Source organism: Manis javanica, chromosome 11 (genome assembly GCF_040802235.1).
Source record: "Manis javanica isolate MJ-LG chromosome 11, MJ_LKY, whole genome shotgun sequence".
Classification (NCBI taxonomy): Eukaryota; Metazoa; Chordata; class Mammalia; order Pholidota; family Manidae; genus Manis; species Manis javanica.
The window spans coordinates 107739882-107746470 of NC_133166.1; positions in this window are offsets into that span (position 1 = coordinate 107739882).

Sequence of the window (6589 nt, forward strand, 5' to 3'; positions counted from 1 at the left end):
ACATGAAACCTTCAAGACGTCAATTTTCTGGGTGTAAAATGCTTGAGTATATTACCCGGAACACCCAAGTTAAGAAGAAAGTCCTGAGTCTACACAGGAGACGGCGTAATTGTTTAGGCCTTAACCACTATAGAAACAAGAAAATCAGCACAGGGTTTTTCTCAGCAGTAAAGTGGCCTGAGGCCCAGAAGTCAGGTGTGAAGGCTGGGCGTCAGCAGCACGGTAGCTGGTGCACCCGGGCTCTGCACTCTATACTCTCCGGGCCGCGGATTGTTTTAATGTTTTAATGCGCAAAATGGCATTCAGCAAATGGTTCCCCCAGGCCCGTGGGCACTTAGTTCTACATACTAAACAGGACCAGTTTCAAAGGGAGCCCTCACCCACCAGCTCTGAGTATTCGTTATCGCTTCGATGACCACACATTCATTCTAAACACCTTACGGGGTCAGAACAGGTCCCCCAAGAAGGTGTCACTTCGGCATGTGGACTGGAGCTGAGGGCAGTAAGGCCGAGCGGACTCCAGAGACACTTTTATGTCTCCTTTAACTGCCCGGAGGAATTTAGATGGCGGCCCGGCAGGACGGGAGGGGAGGTAGGGCCAAGAGGCGACTTTTGGTCCAAGTGACCCATCTGCAGGCAGGACAGTATCTCATCAGCAAACATCTGCCCTTCTTCTGTCCTGGGGTCACCCTGCTCCACCTCGAGTCCCTGTCCTACTGCCAGGCTCAGAGGACACAAACCACAGCCGCCCACCTGTCCTCGCGTCTGTGGCCTTATGGGGCCGCCTCACGCACGTAAGTGAGTCTGCTTTTCTCCTGCTAATCTGTCCTGTGTTCGTCTGAGTGTTAGAGAAGCCAAGGAGCCGGGGAGGAGGGAGGAATCGTTCCTCCCCAGCCCCAGGAGGAGGTGCAGGAGCCCGGCTGCCCCCAGCATCCCTGAGGCTCTGTAGCTCACATAGTCTTACATTCAAATATGGTTTCACATCCTCACCTACTGAATGAGTCATTTTCCAAGAACTCTCACAGATGGCAGAGCTGCTAGGCTGAACTTTATTTACATGTGAAAGAAAGTTTTACATAGTCCAGAGACAACTTATTTTTCTATGACAGCTCTGTCAGTCACAAAAAAATGTTGACTTCTGCACACGCATTTATCGTCAAGTGCCTTTTCTGTTCATACAGATGGTCACACAGACATGGGACGGCCTGGGGGCATTAGTCCTTCTCTAACCTTTTTTGATCCCTTGCACAAACAGAAACTACAAAATGAAAGATGACTCCATTCAGTCGTTATGCATTTCCATTGTAACTGAGAACAAAACAAAACCATCCAATTTACAGAAAGGTAGAGGAATAAAAAGGTCTTGGGGCTTCTCCCCCTTTGTGTAGTGCACACACACACACATGCACAAAGTCAAGAGCAGCAGCGACAGGTCGACACACCAGCACCACCACTCTCCAGGCGGGCACAGCCCGTAGGACAGAGTCGGCCGGAGCACAGAAAGATGCCAGGTTGAAATACCCAGATAAGGCCACCCCGGAACTGGCCAATCCCTACGTACCGGCACCTAGCCCGGATCCCCAGAGCCTCATTCCCTGTTGCTGCCCATGAATACCTGAGAGAGAAAAGGGGAGAGCGGGAAGCCCCCAGAAGACCCTCCGATTCTCGAGCGGTAACAAACTGTTACTTTGAGCCACTGAAGCAACAGGTAACTGAGATACTCAGTAAGTGTTGCTTTGAAAAGAGAGGATGGGGAACCGGCTCAGATGCCGCTGGGGGGGCAGAAGGCTGCTGAACGAGGCGGAGACGCGACTGTCAGACCCAGATATGCAGGAGGAGCTTGCGGGGGGCCGCTCGGTGAGGAGACACCAGCTCCAGATCCCAAACAGCCGTAAATGGCATCAAAAAAAGGGGTTGTAGAGAGAAGAGAGGAGAGGGGGTCACACATGTTTTGTTTGGAATAAGAAATGTCAGAGCACATTCACAGGCTGATTGAAACTCCACTGGAGAAGAAAATACTTCTGTGAAGAACAGAAGGAAACCGTTGCAAAGGTGTGGGGTCCTGGCCGCAGGGAAGGGGGGGGCGGCCACGTCAGGGAACGACAGCAGGGCTGCCGAGTGCTGAGTGTGCAAACGACAGACGCCGTCGTGTGCGAAACGAGATGTGGCCGGGCGTGCACGCTGCCGGCGGCCAGCCGCTCGGACGCGGGGGGAGGCGGGCAGGCAGTCCTGTGCCGCCGCCGGGCCCCCAGCCAGGGCCCGAGAGCAGCTCTTCTTCTGCCTGCAGCTCCGAAGTCGACCTGGGCTGACTGTTCTCAGAATGGCCCAAAATGTAAAGCAAACAAGATTATTAGAAGAAAAGCATGAAAAAAGAAAGATAGGGATGGGAGCCCAGAGGTCATTAAAAATGTAATGATTCTACTTTATCAACTGCAAGAAACGGACCTGCTGCCATTTCCAGGCTGTGCCCTGTTCCCCATTCCCCTGCCTCCTTCCTCCTGGGACGGCCCGGGCGGGCAGGGGCAGCGGCTGTGGTACGGAGTCTCCTCATGGGGCAGCTTGCCAGTGACACAACTGGGAGATCTTACATCCTGTGCGGCACTGATCGCTCACTGATGGTTCACGCTCCCATCTATTCAACCAAGGTGGTTGAATTCTGCCCTGCCACGCCTGTGAGATGGGTACAGAACGACAGCCGTGGCCATCACAAGCCCCACGTTCTTTCTCCTGCCGCCTCATGTGGCCCACGTCCTCACTTTCATAAAAGGAGAGGATCACTTGGAGGGCACCGGGTCTCTGTGTCCTCAAATCAGCCGAACCCCTGCTGCAACTGAACGGAAGCACCTTACTGTGCCTGCTGTTAAAGGGGGTACAGACAGCGTCTAAGGGCACCATCCGTGCCAGGACACTCTGGGCCATACCCCGGCTCCTCTGTCACTCACTCTGTGATCCGGGGCACATTGCCGACCTCTCTGTTTAGTCCCCTCACCTTTAAAAGGGAAGAAGAACAGCGCACCCAAGAATTATTATAGGTGTTAAGTAACTAGATACCCATAAGATGCTCAGAACATTCCCTGGCACACGGTGACAGATATATGTGCTTATAATAACAATGACAATTATTATTATAGTAGAAAAAAGTGTTATGCCAAATAAACATATCTAAGGGTAGAATGAGTGTGGATGGGGTTGGTGAGCTGAGGAATGGCAGAAAGTCACTGCGATTCATTGCTGCAGGCAGCTTAACTAGACCATTACTTCATTTCAAGCAAGTCTAACCTGTTCATCCTCAGTTAAATAGAACCCGATGGACCAGAGGTTGAACGGGGCCTGTTTCTTCACATCATGTCAGCACTTCCACTGAAAAGCACCTACATTGCTACTTTATCATTTTTATTAATTAATCAATCTATAAGGACATATGTGCTCCACAAACAAGCCAAAGATATTTAAACAGAGCTTGCAGAGAACACGAGAAACTTGCCATGTTCTCACGACCTGTTTCCTAGTGGAATTCAGTTTGCAGTCACAGTTCAAAAAGATGCTTTCCTAAGCAAAAATGTAAGTACGTCCAAACACCCCACATAAAACCACCAGCACCGGACATTACATACACTTCGGTCAACACAGAGGCAAGATGTTTCCCTCGCCGACAACACAGGGCCAGTAGGGTCGGAAGCCCAAGCATGAGCGCACGGGTCCCGTTCGTCGTGACCATGCAGACAGGAACGAGGGACCCCCGGGCAACAGGTGCATGCCAACCCCAAGCGGCTCCCCACCCCAGCTGCAACATGAGTGAGTGTGTTTACTCAAAATCAGGCAGTGCCTCGGGTAACTCAAGGTCGGGCCTCGCTAAGGCAAGAGGCAGGACCCCAGGTCACCGGGAGCATGAGCGAACGAAGCGGTATCAGGGCTGGTGATATGATAACAGGCTATTCTCTTTGCCTAGTTTCTCTTCTTTCTTTCTGTACCTGGCAAATCCTACCAGTTTTTCAAGGTAGGCTTTATAGGTTTGTCTGATTTGTGAAGTCTTACCCAAGCCCCCCAGGAAGGGTGGCTGTTACCTCCCGTGTGACTGATGGGTCTGTTGGAACGCTTCCCACGCCGTGTGACATGCGGTCCGGTGTGTTTCCTCCCTGGACTGTGATTCTTCACATGCAGAAGCCACGTCTTGCCCACCCTTATCGCCTAGGGCCTGACTCAGTGCTGGGCACACTGTGTCGTCTGATGACTGATGGACAGATTTAACGGTCACAGTCACCGATAATTAGTGTGATGATAGGAAAACTGCTTCTCATGAACGTCACAACAGGAATCTCCCTGAAGTAGAACTTCAACATTCCTTAGAATCTCCTGTTGTTGTGCCAAAACGTGGAGTTGACTGAGAGCCCGTCTGGTGAGCGGGAGTTCGGTGGAGGGCTCCGTGCACACCGAGCCGGACCTGGAGAGAACACGATGCAGAGGTGAGAAGCTACGAGATCGCCTTCGGGGAGAAGAAGGCGTAAGCTGCTGGTCAGATTATAAAAGGTCTTGAAGGATAGCCGAGGAGATTCACATTTTATTATGGGGCATGGACAGCCACTAGGTATGTGTTTTAGATTTACAACTCTTAGTGTTTCTAATCATGAAAGGTTTACAACCCACGGTAGAAAAATCAGGAGAAAAGCTATATAAAAAGAAAAGAACATGACTCCAGTGACATCATGTAAAGATAATTGCTATTTTTGTTTGAATTTCATCAACCTTTTCCATACACATGCATGTACTTAACAAAACTGAGATTGTGTTGTCTACAGTTTTGCATCCTGCTTTCTTATTTCATTTATCCACACATTGTTAATAACTATACATTTTCCACTATAAAACTATTAGATTATTTTGTCATTTCAATTACTAGATAAGTGGAATTGTAATTTTTAGTAGAAAAATATTATGAGTAAAACAGTATTTAAGAAAGACTTATCTTCAGGAGGCTGAATTTTAAATGAAGGGTGGAGAAAAATCTTCCATTCAGCTAAATATTTATCTTAATCACCTCAGTATGAGCTTGTGAATCAGAACCAGGCTGAGCCTAGAGAAAAAAGAACAGATGTTGAGAAATTTTGACTCGTGTGTTATTAATCATGATAAATATAAATAGGTTATTATTAATCTTGATAAATATAAATAAGTTAAAGGTGACTAAAACCAAACTTGAATACAAAAAAAAATTAATGTAATTATCAGGAAAGGGGAATGTAAAACTGGAGCTTTTGAGGAAGATAAGCAGTTTTATTTTACACATTGCAGGAGTGAAACTGTCTTACAACAACCAAGTGGAAATATTTAAAAAGTGATTTAAAAACTAGATTCAAAGCAGTTGGAGGGCAGCCCCGGGAACAAGGCCCACGGCTCCCGCTGTCTAAGCACCTCCCAGCGGAACTCACACCCAGGACCCAGTCTGGGGCAGCCCCCCGCGGGAGGAGAGATGGGGCATGGGCCTCCTGGGGGGCCGAGGGTGGGAGAGAGTGTCCAGGCCCTTTAGGTCACCCCGATGGACGGTGCCAGCCGTTCTGTGCCCACCTACCACCACATTCATTCAAGATTAAAGCTCCCCAAAGAACATTCAGGTGATGCTCAGAAGTGGGGGGAATGACAGCTGGGTCGAGAAATCACGGGGCCGGCGTCCCCAGGGCGGTCGGGTCACGGTGACGACGGCCAACGGGAGTGAGTGGGCGCCCACCCCGAGCCAGGCAGCGCCCTGGTTCCTGCGGCTGCAGAACGAATGGCTGCTGACCAGGTGGCCGAGGCCGACCTGTGCGCTCCCACACCCCCAGCGCGCAGAGGGCAGGTGAGGGCCCGGCCGCCGGCACTGCCCGCAGGGCGGGGGCTCCCGCGAGGCCCTCCTCGTCCCTCTGGCCGTGGCCGCCACCTCAGCCCTCTGCTGCTGCCCCCACCTCACCCCCTGCCCTCGCTGTGTCCCCTCCCCTCTCCTGCGTCGCGTGCGCACACACTGGCCTGGGCGCGAGCCAGGATGATTTAGTCTCAAGATGCGTAACTTACTTACATCTGAAAGGATCATTTTTCCAAAATGACACATTCATGGGTGCCAGACATTGGGGGGGGGTATCTTTTTGGAGACAAGCATCCATCCAACTACGACGCTGGGTGCATGTTCATTTCGCAGAACACAAACTGCAGCCTGGAGAGCCTTGGCTGCCTGCCGGAGTCTCACAACCATGAAGACTGGGTAGAGGTACCGCAATCCCGGGCGGCTTGGCTCCGGGGTCGGTGGTCCAGAGCACGACACTGCGGGGTGACGCACAGACACAGGAGCCGCATAGAACACTGGCCAGCAGCCACCAGAGCTGGACAGCCAAGAGGAAGCGCCCTACCGACACCAGGACGGAGACGGCGTCCTGACAGCAGCCAGCCGCATGCTCCGCCGGTTTTTCAGGGAGGAGATGATGAAGTGTGTCAACCTCAAGATCACACTGCATACATGCATTTGTTGGCTAAGTTTGTTGTTTGGTAAACTGTATAAATTTGATTTTGCAACACCAGACTCTGAGCTAATCTTTTTGATTGTCTTCACACTAACTCCTCTATT